This window comes from Lutra lutra, chromosome 8, assembly GCF_902655055.1.
Source record: "Lutra lutra chromosome 8, mLutLut1.2, whole genome shotgun sequence".
NCBI lineage: Eukaryota > Metazoa > Chordata > Mammalia > Carnivora > Mustelidae > Lutra > Lutra lutra.
Window position 1 is genome coordinate 77,290,252 of NC_062285.1, and position 13,983 is coordinate 77,304,234.

At 41.8% G+C, this 13,983-nt stretch overlaps 1 protein-coding gene across 8 annotated transcripts in view; it reads left to right on the top strand.

Annotated features, from left to right (window-relative positions):
- Positions 1-12,655: 12,655 nt before the first annotated feature.
- PPFIBP1 (PPFIA binding protein 1) overlaps positions 12,656-13,983 on the top strand; it is a 95,340-nt gene continuing 94,012 nt past the window's right edge. For all 8 annotated transcript variants that reach the window (XM_047740369.1, XM_047740366.1, XM_047740367.1 and 5 more), the window contains exon 1: positions 12,656-12,685. The gene's annotated coding sequence lies outside the window, so the exon portion shown is untranslated. The remainder of the gene's footprint in view (positions 12,686-13,983) is intronic.

The following is a 13,983-nucleotide window of genomic DNA, read 5'->3' on the forward strand; positions in this document are numbered from 1 at the left end:
TTGGTTGTTGAAACTGCTTTACATGGTTAGTTCAAGAAGAGGCCAGTGGAGCTGAGAGTCAGGGGGAAGTCGGGTCATTTTGCACAAAGGAAAAATCATAATTTTGTTTGGGAAGAATTGACTCTCAATTCTTGCCAGATATTTTGCAAACAAGTGTTTTTATTTACTAGAGGGCTTTGGTGGGAGGCTCTGTGGGTGATTTACTTCTTTTTTTAAAGATTTTATTTATTTTATTTGAGAGAGAGAGAGATTGAGAGAACGAGTGGGAGGAGGGGCAGAGGGAGAAACCCTCTGCTCTGATGCCTCAATGTGGGGCTCAATCCTAGGACCCCGGGATCATGACGTGAGCCTACGACAGATGCTTAACTGACTGAGCCAGTCAGAAGACCTCTGTGGGTGATTTACCACACACCACCACACCCAGGCTAGGGGACACATCCTGACTGGTTGGGGTTGGCAAATCTTTTCACCTGTTAGTGATTCTGAACTAGCAATTGGGACATATGATCTAGATTAAGCTCAGTTTTGCCCTTGGATAGATTTTTTTTTTTTTTTTAAGATTTTATTTATTTATTTGACAGACAGAGATCACAAGCAGGCAGAGAGGCAGGCAGAGAGAGAGAGAGGGAAGCAGGCTCCCTGCTGAGCAGAGAGCCCGATGTGGGACTCGATCCCAGGACCCTGAGATCATGACCTGAGCCGAAGGCAGCGGCTTAACCCACTGAGCCACCCAGGCGCCCCAACCCTTGGATAGATTTTGATCAAACAAGTCAGTAATCTAGTGTTTTGAAAAGAAAACTTTTAGAGTGACTTGAGCAAAGAGAACATTTTACCCGAGACCCTGAAATTCTAGTTCCGACTTTTCTACTAACTAGCTATTGCCTTTCCTCTGTATCGTTTACCCTGGGCCTCAGTTCCTTTGTCTGTCAAATCAGGAAGCTGATTTAGATTGGCATTTTGAGGCAGAGCGGGGTTCTGTGAATTCTCTAAACATAATACTTACTTTTGAGTGTGTTTGTGTTTTTCTAAATGCTAATAGATTCTTTCACCGATTCATCCCAAGACAGAAGTTCCTTTGACTGCAGATTTTGGTACTTAGGAAGGTGGGCGAAGGAGTGTTTTCAAAATATGACCTAGGTTCACAAACTAGTTAATGTCCAGAGCAGATAAAAAATTAAATGACTGGAGCCTTGGGGCGCCTGGGTGGCTCAGTGGGTTAAGCCGCTGCCTTCGGCTCAGGTCATGATCCCAGGTCCTGGGTTCGAGCCCCACATCGGGCTTTCTGCTCAGCGGGGAGCCTGCTTCCTCCTCTCCCTCTGCCTGCCTCTCTGCCTACTTGGAATTTCTCTCTGTCAAATAAATAAATAAAATCTTAAAAAAAAAAATGACTGGAGTCTTGTGACTGATATAAGGCTATATTGAGTGTATCTAGTTTTATTTTCACACCAACATTTGCTTTAATGGTCTTTAATACACATGCTCTGTTCATTAAAGGGTGTGTATATTTATATATAAGCTACATAAATAAATGTAGCCAATTATAAATAATTGGCCTAGCTGGATTACGAAAGCTGTACTTGGCCTTCTCTTCTATCTCTGTTTAAATTCTCAGTTCCCCCATGACACAGTTGGGAGTGTCCCACCCCCCTAAAACTGGATTTGTTTTGTTGTTCTAGACATTTACTAATTGTCATAGAAATGACATTGGATTAATAAAATGAGAATAAATACCAAATCGTGTTATTAATTATTACTTTTAAGTTCTGACCTTTGTCCTCTTATACCCAAGTATAAGAGGATGAAGGAGGACATATAGGGAAAACTTAAACTAAAAACTTCAGTACTTCCAGTCATTTAGATGTTCTGATAACTGGCAAACAGAAGAAATATCATTTGCCTCAGAGCAGAGGCAACCCCCTGGTCTCCATTGTTTTCATGGTTCTTGAGATCACAGGTGGCAATGGCAAAAGCTGTCTGGTTCTACCCCTTTGGAGGCTGAGTGGCCCCAGACACAAGAATGAGGTGGGGCTTCTGCTCTGGTTTGGGTGGGGTCTTCTCTTCTTCAGGATAAGGAAGGCCGTGGGACTGTCTGTGTCATCAGGCAGGCATGCTTCTGTAATCTCTCCACCTTGTCATATAGTGGGATTTTTTGGATTTTGTTTGTTTGTTCTAGATTTTATTTACTTATTTGAGAGAGGGAGAGCACAAGCAGGGGGAGGGATAGAAGCAGAAGGAGAAGTGGACTTCCCACTGAGCAGGGAGCTGATGTGGGACTCGATCCCAGGATCCTGGGATCATGACCTGAGCTGAAGGCAGGCACTTAACTGACTGAGCCACTTGGGTACCCTCATGTAGTGGTTTTTGAGCAGGCCGCTGAGATAATGGTGTCCCAAAGAAAAGCAACCCCCATAGCTCTGTTCCTTTGGGCCCTCTTTGTCCATACCCTGGTAGTATTTTTCACCTTAATTATCATAGGGCGGTTGAAGTTTTCTATGTCCTCACTGCCTTTTGTGGACCAAACATTCGCTATTCTAGGTAAATTCCTACTATGGATTCTCAAGGTGCTGCTGGGGGTTGGTGATCTAACTGGAATCGTGTCACATATTGTTATGTCTTGAACTTTATTGGTTCATTATAACTTGAGGCAATATGTAAATGAATTTCTTTCCATTATGAAAGTCACAAAAGATTTTTATTTCCATTTGTCCCCCTCTAGTCCTCTCTCCCTCTTCTACCGAGTATCTAGGATCTCCTTTACAATCAAAGGGAGGTGTGGTTGGGCTTTTAGAACTCTGCCTTTAAGCAGCTGCTTCCTTTGTGTGCGAGGGTGTGGATGGAGTTTGAGGGCTGCTTGAGCTCTTTGGGACAAAGCACAGCCGTCTTTTTATTCTCAGTTGCTTTGTTTTCTCCCCACCCCTTAGGAAATTGGCAGTCAGTGACTTTGATTTTTTTTTTCTCTTTGATACAGATATGCAAGGCTGCAACTGTAGACAGAAAGGAAATGTTTACACATTTAGCAAATAAATAATCAAAATATGTGGAGGGTGTGTGCGCACACAGGCCTTGGCTCTATAACGGGACAGGTGATGTGTTTTTCTTTCAAGTGCTCTGCATTTATGTATTTAATTAGAAGCACTTAGCACTTCTGATGATACTGATGCATATAGTCTCAGCAGTTTTTTTTTTTTTAAAGATTTTATTTATTTATTTGACAGAGATCACAAGTAGGCAGGCAGAGAGAGAGGAAGAAGCAGACTCCCTGCCAAGCAGGGAGCCCGACGCAGGGCTCAATCCCAGGACCCTGAGATCATGACCTGAGCTGAAGGCGCTGAGCCACCCAGGCGCCCCAAGTCTCAGCAGTTTTTTAAGAAGGAAGAGGGTCCAAGGGAACTTTGGCTCTCATGTAGTGGATCTGTGGGTTAATATGACATTTTTTGAAAAGCATGGTTCTGGCCCCAGAATTTCAATCAGCCAAGGCTCTCTATGGCTTAGGGAGCAAGGATGTGGGAGAAGGGATTTCAGTAATTCTTAAATCTATTATTTAGCAGTAGCTCAAGGCTTTGTGCATCATAATCAAAGAAATGAGGTTGTGTCCCCAGGTGTGTTTTGTGTTCCTTGAATATCAAGATGCTTCCCTCTGCTTGAGAAGGCACAGCCCAGAGCTTGTTCAATTAAGAGGAGACTTAAATTAGGAGTGCGTTCATTTACAGCCATTGTAGCAGGACCCATTAGTCTTTAGGCAAAAAGAAAAAATGCTATCTCTTGAGAAATGATGGTAGCTTTCAGAGCTCGAAATAGCCTCAGCAGCTTCCTGTGACCATTGCCTTGAACTGAGGTCAATCCCTCGCCAGTGAGGGACTTGTCAGTACCGTGCATTAATTGTATTTGTCTTCTGTGTTTTAGTTGTATTTTAAAACGCAAATTGTCACTGTACCACCAGCTTTTCCTGTTTTTCTGTTTTTTTTTACTTTGTTCCTTACCTTTGTGATAGTAGTTCTGTGCTTGATTTTAGATACATAGGCTATTTGATACTATGATATTAAGAGATTTTAGAAGAAAAGGTCATCAGCTGTCTTTCTGGGCTATTCTGGGCATTTTGTACTATATTTATTTTGGGTCCAGCTTTTCCTGCCCTTGATTTCTGATTAGCTGTTCCTCCCCCTTGCCTTGGCCTCTCATCTTGCTTGGAAGCTTTTCAATAGGTCTGAACTTGGATGACTGTTTTGTTTGACAAATAAACACGATGTCAACCTTGGGAGGGAGGGAGACCCAGGATGGAACTCTTCGTGAATGCTTCTGGTTCTAATGCATGGGATTTCTGGAGCCAGGACACCAGCTTCCAATATATCAGTGTCCAGAAGTTGTTTCCTGCTTGAGGGGGTTAGCTTTTACAGAGGGAAACATGAATCCTGGGGCATTTGCACAAGTTTTGGATGATGTATGGGATTTATATTGTCTTGCAGTTTATAAACTTTTAGAAATTAAAGAATGGATTATTTGGTTCTTCATAGTCGAAATGGGTCCTGAGTGAGGTCTGGCACATAACAGCCCTTTCTGAAGCCGCATATCCCAGAGGGAATCTCCTATGTTGTTGGGATAGTGAGAAACACAAGCATCAAGCGGGAAGCAAATGGCCTTCAAGGAGTATCAGACCTTCCAACTAAGACTAGTTGCAGCAGAAAACAGTGACCTCCAAAACACCTGTTTACGTTGACCCACAGCACCCCCTGGCCTGTTGGCCCTTTCTCTGGCCTCCCCTTTTTAGCCAGCCAATACAGCAGCGAGCACTTCCCTGGGAGTCTGAGTGACTCTGGAGGGGCAGAAAAATGCTCACTCATTCTACTGGAGGGTTGTGGGATTCAGAAAGTGTTTTCTGGTTCTTCCCTTTGTGGCCCTCCGGAATCCTCAGAAGGGGGAGCTGAGGAAAATCACGTACTACAGATGGTTGGTTGTACTCTTTACCTGATAGATATAGTCAGTTCTCATTTGTAGCAGTCACCGCAGGTGCTGAATTAGTGAATGCTGAGCCATTGGCCCCAGGGCATGTGTAAGTTTTAGGTTCCTGTCAGTCTCTGTCACAACATTTTCTCGGTTGATGAGTACATAACTTTGTTTCTTTTTTGCTGTTGTTTTAAAGATTTTATTAATTTGAGAGAGAGTCAGATCATGAACATGGAGTTGGAGTAAAGTGAGAAGCAGACTCGCCTCTGAGCAGGGAGCCCAATATGGGACTCAGTCCCAAGACCCTAGGATCATGACTAGAGCTGAAGGCAGACCCTTAACCGACTGATTCACCCTGGTGCCCTGCATGGCCTTGTTTCTGTTTTCTGTTTTAAGGCACCTTATTTAATATTGTTGATTTATTAGCATTGAACTCACAATCAATTGCACTCTAACTCATCCCTGAACAGAGCTTTTTTTAAAAAAAAAATATTTTATTTATTTACATATTTGACAGAGAGAGAGAGAGAGAGAGAGAACAAGTAGGCAGAGACATAAGCAGAGAGGTGGGGGGGAAGCAGGCTCCCCGTGGAGCAGAGAGCCAGATGCAGGGCTTGATCCCAGGACTCTGAGATCATGACCTGAGATGAAGGCAGAGGCTTTAACTCACTGAGCCACCCAGGCGCCCCCCATCCCTGAACAGAGCTTATCTAACATACCCATTTTTCTCTGCAAGGCATGTCACAGCCCTCTTGCGCTTAGCCCTGTGCCCTAGAAACACGTGTTTATAGTACGAGTGCTGATCTGAAACTAGAAGGCAGAGCATTGCCTTGTTCCCCTTCAGCTGGGACTATGCTCAGAGGCAACTCACATTTTTTGCTGTGCTATGCATGCCCATGAGTGTCCGTGAGAACACTGCTTGTATTGATTTTGGGGTTACAAATGAATTTTAGAGGGGGGGCACATCCACAGGTACCTTTTGTGTAAGATAAGCAAAGTAATCCCAATTATTGTGGCAGCAACCCTTTTCAGTTCAGTGCTGTAGTTCACGTACCAAGCCAGTCATTTAAGGTAAAAATGAATTCTGAGTTTGTATTGTGACCATTATCCAGAACACGTCTTTATTTATTTATTTATTTTTAAATATTTTATTTATTTATTTGAGAGCGAGAGAGAGACAGTGAGAGAGAGCATGAGCGAGGAGAAGGTCAGAGGGAGAAGCAGACTCCCCGTGGAGCCTGGAGCCCGATGTGGGACTCGATCCCGGGACTCCAGAATCACGACCCGAGCTGAAGGCAGTCGCCCAACCAACTGAGCCACCCAGGCGCCCCAGAACACGTCTTTAAACAGCCTTGTGTAAGATGAAGACCATTACAGACAGCTTGCCCTGTTAGTCACTCCTGTTTTTGAACGGATGACAACGCTTCTGCCAGGCTTTGAACACCTGAAGGAAAGGAGCAAGGTCTTGTGTATCCCCATGTCCTTGACATGAAATGATAATAGCCAGACATAGCGGAACAGCGACTAGAGGGAGCAGCGACTAGAATGAATGAACGAACGAATGGAAGAGCAAGAAGAAGTTACCTTGGTAATGCATGGAACCTACTTCAGGTCACCTGAGGAGTCTGATGCATCTTTTCAGCTTAGATGATTGCCTGTCTCCTACATTTATTAAATTAACTCATGTATATACTTACTAATTGTCAGAGAAAGTAGTGTAGCAGGAGGGTGTTGCGGCTGGCCTGCGAGAGGAACAGCAGGACCCCAATCATACTGAGAAAACTACATAAGGGCTAAAACTGCATTTTAGTCCTTCTCCATCTCACCACATAGCCTGGCTAGCTGTTTCTTTTTTTTTTTTTTTCTCCTCTTATTCCTGCTGCCAGCTTCCCTCTTTGGTCCCACTGCTGTGCTGCTGTGATCAGAAACCTTTCTGGATTTAATCATCTCAATAGCTTGCTTCAAAATTCCATTCTCCCTGGAAGATACAGTTCAAAACTCCTTCGTGATCTGGCTTCCATCCCGGCACTTCAGACTTCTCTGTCTCTTACCTCCCTGTGCTCAAGCAAAACTACACTTTACACTGTTTGCTATGTTTAGGACTTCTGGCTTTTGCTTAGGCTCTTCCCTTTGCCAGTGTTGTCTGTTTCTTCTCCCAGATCGTCCCCTGTGCTGTGTCTGGCAAGATGTCCGTCCCCCCCCAACAATTATGAGCCCTTCAAGGGAAGTGTCTTTCTAACTATCTTGGTGCACAGCCTCTAGGATGTTATGTTCAGTAAATGTATTTGAATGGGTGAAGGAATCTGAACATTATCTGGAGGATTTGGAAATAGGAAGACTTTAGAAAAGACATTTTCAAGTTAAAAAAAAGAGGATAGAATATCAATTTCTACTCAAATAGAAAAATGTGACTGTTCTTTTGTTGACTAGCTTTGTCTGTTGTACAAAACTGAGCTTTTCCACTCAGGAAACATCTACACTACGCCACGCTTGGTGGCCCCCAATATAAATATCCAGGGACTAGACTTAATTAAAGTAGAAGCTAGTTAAATTTTATATGAGAGGAAATGACATGCAATTTCAGATATTATCTGTTTCAATTCTTTCCTGTAGATTAACCATTCATTTCACCAAATATTTATCATGGAGCTACCATGTCCAAGAAACTGGGCCAGGGACTTTGGAGCATGAAAAGAAAAGATAAGCAGAACACAGGGACTTTTGTCTAGCGGGAGACATGGCAGCACATTTCTGTAAAACACGATAAAACATGCACTTATTACAGGGAGTGCTATGGTAGCACAAAGGAAGGTGAGATTATTTCTAGTCTGCTCGCTCCTGCAGAAGAGCTCGAGTTTAACATGAACCTTGAAAGGGTGCATTTAGGAGTAGGTAGGTAGCAGGGTAGACTAACATGGTTGGGGCAGTTGTGAAGAGAGGGGACAGTATAAGCAAAGGTACGGAGGCAGAAAAGTACAGGGGAATAAGTACCTCAAGGAACATGAGGGGCGAGTGCAGAGCATTATAAAATAAGACTGGAAAAGTACATTGGGATCTGAATTTAGAGCGATTTAATGACAGTTTGCTTGGACATAATTCTATAGGCATAAGGAGCTGTGGCAGATTTTTAACAGGAAGATTTTAAAAAGGAAATATGTGACAGCAACTAGCAGCAGCTAAAATTTGTAAGCACATATTGTGTGCCAGGCACTCTTTCTAAATCCTTACCACAACACTGTGAGGTTAGTACTACTAGGATCATATTTTGTAGATAAAATGGAAGGCCCAGAGACGTTAAGTAACTTCCCTGCATCCACAGCAAATAAGAGGTAGGCCTGGGACTTGAAGCCAGAAAGTTTTGTTGAGAACTTTGGGTTTTGAACCTGGGTTTGAACAGTAGTCTTCAAGGAGTCTCTGAACTTTCTGAATTATTTGCAAAGTGTTAATATATGTGAATGTGTAAATTTGTTTAAGAAAAAAAATGTATAACTTTAATCCTGTAAGAGGAATTTACCAAAAACAGTTAGTAAGGACTCTAGAAGCACTGTTTTGCTCTCACAAGTTCCCCAGTATATTTAGCCCCTTCTAGGTGACCGTATGCATATGCTGCTTCTTAGGGTTAAAAAGCAAAACACTCTTGGACTGCTGGAAATAAAAGGAAATGTTGAAAACAGTCTGCAAGAATTAGTACTATAAAGTGGCAGGTTGTTCCTTGATTTGGGAAAAACAGAAAATGTCCAAGAAGGTCTTTTTTGAAGGTAAACTTGAGGTCTCCAGGCTACTTGGAACTTGTGATAACTCAAATGAGAAAAGAGCCTAGCTCACCATTTGGCAAAAATTAGTCTTTTAAATTTCAACAAAAGCTCCTAATAAATAAATAAACTCCTAAAATCTGAAAGTTTCTAAAAAATTCTTATATGCTGGTCTGCTTTCAACTGGATCAACTTTTTACAGTTAGAGGGACTTGTGGGATGGATGTTTATTAACCCAGGAGACTGAAAATTCCTTGCAGCCTGTGGTGAATCCAAAGGCAGGTGCTAATATGAATGATTGAATCCAGATTAGAGAATTGCCTGGCCTATATCATTTGAGAAATCAATGCCTAAGTTCTGTTTAAAGATTGTAATGCTTTAAATATGTACATCTTTAACATACTATTTTCACACAAGTATAGCAAATGTAATGTTTTATTTTCATAACAATCTTCTAGATTCCTATCTATTGAGGTTTTTCTTAACATTTTTCCCATCTTTGTTGCTCATTTTCTATTTTATATATTTTTTCTAGTCTGTTTGAAAGTAAGTTACCAATACCGTGATGCTTCACTCTTAATTTCCTAAGAACAAAGGACATTTTTTTACATAGCCATAATATTCTTATTATAATAACGTGATTTAATATAATAGTAATATTATTATAATAACCTAAGATACAGATATAAGATATAGATATAATGACCTAAGATACAGTCCATATTCATATTTATCTATCTATTAAGAAATTTTTTTTATCATCGTTTTGAGAATTTGGTGAATGACTCAGTGAAGGATTATGAATAGCAATTGGTCATCATGTCTCTTTGGTCTCCTTTGTGAATTGTCTGTTCTCCCTGACTTTTTTGTTCTCTTCTATTTGGTATTTCATGGTGTTAAATTTTGAAAAGTCTAAGATGGTTGTCTAGAATTGTCTAGAAGAATTTCTTATATTCTGGATTCATTTGACTGTTGGATTCATCATGATCCAATTCAGGGTAAACACAACAGTGGTAGCAACAGAAGATACGTAATGTTGGTTAGGCTGAATCAAATCGTTTGGTTAAGCTGGCCTTCACCAGTTCTCTCCATTGTGAAGGTACCTAATCCCCCTGATAACTAATGCGTAGTCTGCTGGGTAGTTCCCCGAGACTATGTGCATGTCTTGTTCCCTAACAGCCATTCACACAATGGTTTTGGCATTCAATTTTTTTAAGTTGTTATTTAGATTCTAGTTAACATACAGTGGAATATGTGTTTCAGGTGTACAGTGTAGTGATTTAGCACTTCCGTATAACCCTTGAGCTCTTCACAGCAAGTGGGTTAGCATTCTTTTTGGATTCTTATGTGTGTCTGTGGTTATCGTGGTGGTTGTGATAGGGTGCTAACTGAATTTGTGGTCACTTTACTGGCGAAGAATTCTCCTTTTCATCGTCATGCCTGTTTGGGGAGAAATCTAGGCCCCAAAGACAGAGGGCTGTTGAGGTGATGAAAGGGAAACATGGAAACAACTCTCCAAGCCTGTATTGACAATGAACTTGTCTGGTGTTTACCTTTGTGAGTGGGTGCATGGGGAAGTTCTATGAGGAGAGGGAGATTTGTATTTAAAATAATAAATCTTCATCGACACAGATGAGGACAAATGAAGTTAAATCACCATTCTGATTTCTTCTAGACCAAGAGAATTCAGTAATAATGAGAGGAATTTTCATTAAACAGCCACAGTCTGAATGTGTGCCCTCCCATTTGAAAAGGCCTCAGAAATATTTCTTTGGGAAGCATATTCGACTGAAATCCAAAGGGCATCAAGACTATGGAATTCCTTTGAACGGTGGAATAGTAAACAAATTGTTTGGTAGGGGGATTTCTTGGTCTAGGTTTATAATCCTTTTGGGAGTTTATCTTAAGGCTTTTGTATCCACCCGACCCATGACTGGCTCACTCAGTGATTCCGGTGTTATCTGATGAGGATCTCATTTCACTTTTGAAAGCAGGGTGTTGTTCTCTTTGATGGGGGATGAGGGAGTGAGGGGGTAGGGGGAAAAGCTTGACTCCTGGCGATGCAGTATAAAGCCTACTCATGCATCTTGCAATTAGAGAGTACATTGCTTGCCGTAGACCTCCTTCCACTTGAAACTCATGATGCAAAGACTTATTTTTGAGGCACTTCGCTATCCTTCCTGCTGAAACAAAACCATTCTTAACTCTTGGGGTAAAAACCCTACCAGGCGTTCTTAGGAATTCATTTATAATTTGTTTCATTTTTCCTTTCATTGTTTGATAAGAGGATTTCGGAGGCTGTTTTTGTAACTAGATAGACCTAGACCTGTGTATCCTCTGGAGCCATGAAATTTCAACATTATGTTAAGTCTGAAGGAAATGATTTTGTTTTGCTGGTACGGCGCACATACTTTTTTCTCTCATTGGGATCCTACTGAGTAAGAAATTGACATGGGGTGGGCAATAAAATTTGTGTTAGTCTGTCCTGTGTGTGGAGAAAGCTGAATGCTCTCTATGTATGCTTGGTAAGTTTTCACCGCATTCTGGCTCATTATGACATTATTGATTCTAGAATATGAGTATCTAAGGTAACACTTGTCTAGTGCAACTAGCTGAGCTTTGTGGGTTTCAAGGTTGAGCAGTTCACTTGAAGGAGTTGTTTTAGTTTTGGATATTAAGATAATGGGAATCCCAAAATGTTTTGGTTAATTCGGCAATTCTTAGTTCTGGCAAGTGCAGTCATTCGAAGCTTAAGGTCACAGCAAAGGTAGGACCTTCCAGGGACCACTTCCATTTTGCTCTCAGTCCTTTTGATGTATAATGGGCCTCCTCTAACCCCAGCCCCACGTGTGTGACAAAAAGTGGAGAACCTGGTTGTAGTTTAGCATGTGGCTAATAGCCTCATAGCATATTTGACACCATAATGAATGAGGAGATATTGAAAAATTTCCTGTTCTTAAGCACTTTGACTTGCTTTCTGAGATGTAGCATGATAACCCCAATGAATATTTCAAATTCTAATTCTTACAAAGAACATTTGTTGTATAGGCTTGTAAAATACATTGAATTTTAGAGATAAACCTCATACCTGTCAAGCAGGTTTATATAACACTGAAAAGTAAGCACAAATATGTAAGCAATCTTGCTAATGAACAGGGCGTCTAATTCACCGGGGGCAGTCTTTCCAAGTAGCTCATTTCAGTTGAGTTTTTCTTAGAGCTTGACTTAATTACTAGAGAAAGAGTTAAAATAACAGAGTTCTGGTTACTAATGCCGTGAAAGTAGGAGATGTCATCTTTTAGACAGATCATCCTTTTAGCCTAAAGCAACACTAAGGCTCCTTGTATATTTGTTGATGGACATTCCAGATTAGTCCCTAACCTCCCCTGGTGTTAGGTTTCTCATTCTGTGGGTCACCACCTCTCTTGACCTTCCATGGATTTCTGTTCACTTCCTGTCTATGCCCTTTCCATCCCCATACCTGCTCTTAACTCTGTTCGCCCTAACTTTTAACTTAAAGAATAGCAACTCTAAGCTGTTGTATTTCACTTAAAAAAAAAAAACAAAAAAACTATATAGGAAAAAGTTGAAAGAAATAAGATATATTCAAATCATTTTAAAAGTTTTATAGAGACAGACTGCTCTGTACCAGACACTGTGTTAGGATCCTCTGATAAAAAGGAACTAAAAGTTAGTCCGTAGGTAAAGTAGTTATGTAAAGAGAGCTGAAAAGTACAAGTCACAGGGGGAGGTGGGGGGTGGCAGGATGGGGGCCTGGGGGGTGGCTTGGAAGGATGTGGTCAACTTAAGCCAGAAGGATCATTCTTGGCCTCATAGTAACTCGAGAGTTTGGAGTCTTTAAGGACGAATTCCCTAGGCAGTGGGCGCACTTGAAAAGGCAGTGGGGGGAATTCTTCAGGAATGGAGAAAGTAATTCCTGTGTTTTGTGTGTTGGTCCTTAGGAAAAACACGAGTCTCCTTTGCGGAATGTGGTGAGTATGGATTGAAAGAAGCTCTGGAAAGGGCAAGGCTTTGTGATTGCTACTAGATGTGGTGGCTACGGTGCAGTTGGGGAAGGAGGGGCCTGGGCTGGATCTGGAAAGAAGGGACCAAAACTCCTGAACAGTTGTGGTAATGGGACTCAAAGTCTGTGCGAAGTCAAAGAGAAGTGAAGGTGGGGGAGGGCGTTGGAGGGAGCCAGTCAAGGGGAAATGCTCTCAGAGAGTTGGATAAAGTGAGGAGTCTGCCTGTGAAGAAGCTCAGGACGTGACCATGAGTGTATTGCTAAGAAAGCCCTGTTGTTTGATGTCTTCCCTCCCATCGTACTGTCTGTCATTCTTCGGGCAATATCGTCCCCACTGTCTCTCACATGTAACCAGTCAGGACTGCACACTTAACGCCACACCAGTTTATCCAGCAGCTTCAAGTCCTCCACCTTAAACTAACTCAAGCAACCTCAGACATGAAACTTTTAACAATTCACCTCCTCATGTTGAATTATTTTTTAGTAATCAGTGTGTACCTCATACAAACTGTTATCACCTGTAAGCTGTTCTGGTTGTTATGTTTACATGGCTTTCTCTCTTGATCAATGAGCCACCTGAGCCCCAAGGATTGAGTGTCTGTTTTTGTAATTTAGAAGAGTATCTGGAACTTCTTTGTGCTAAATATTTGTGGAAGGAAGGAATAAAGAGAAGAGGAAAGGAGAAAAGGGAATTAAAGTTGAGGAAAGAGAGGAATTTGAGACCAAAGACTCTGATGCTTTAGGCACCTGAACTCTGCAGATCAAAAGCTGAAGGAAGGCTCTTGGGTAAGCCTGTGGGTGGTGGTTAAGGAGGATGGTAGTGGTCGTGGGGAGGGGAGTTGATATCAGTAAGAGGGAGAGGTCAGGGCAAAAGGGTGAGAGGTGAGTACAGTCTTCCTTAAAGAAGCTGAAATTTAGAGGGAAGTTTGCCATTTGTAAAGGAATTTCAGAAGACACAGTGGGGAATGGACTGGGAGAGGACTTGCTTGAGTCAAGATCTGCAGAAACCTGTAACTTTGGGTAAATATTGCTTCTGTGTGGGAAATACTTCAATGTGAATTACTCTTAAACTCTCCCTTTGGGATGTCCCTTGGATCTGGTTTTCTGGGGAGATCCTCTGGAGAAGCCATAGCAGCAGCAACAACGAAATTATCATTATCTCATTCGTTCTCCAGCAATCCTGTGAGGTTCGTATTATTATCTTCCCCGTCTTCTGAATGAGGAGGGTTAAACTTGGAGTGGTTAAGTAGCATTCCCAATCCTCAC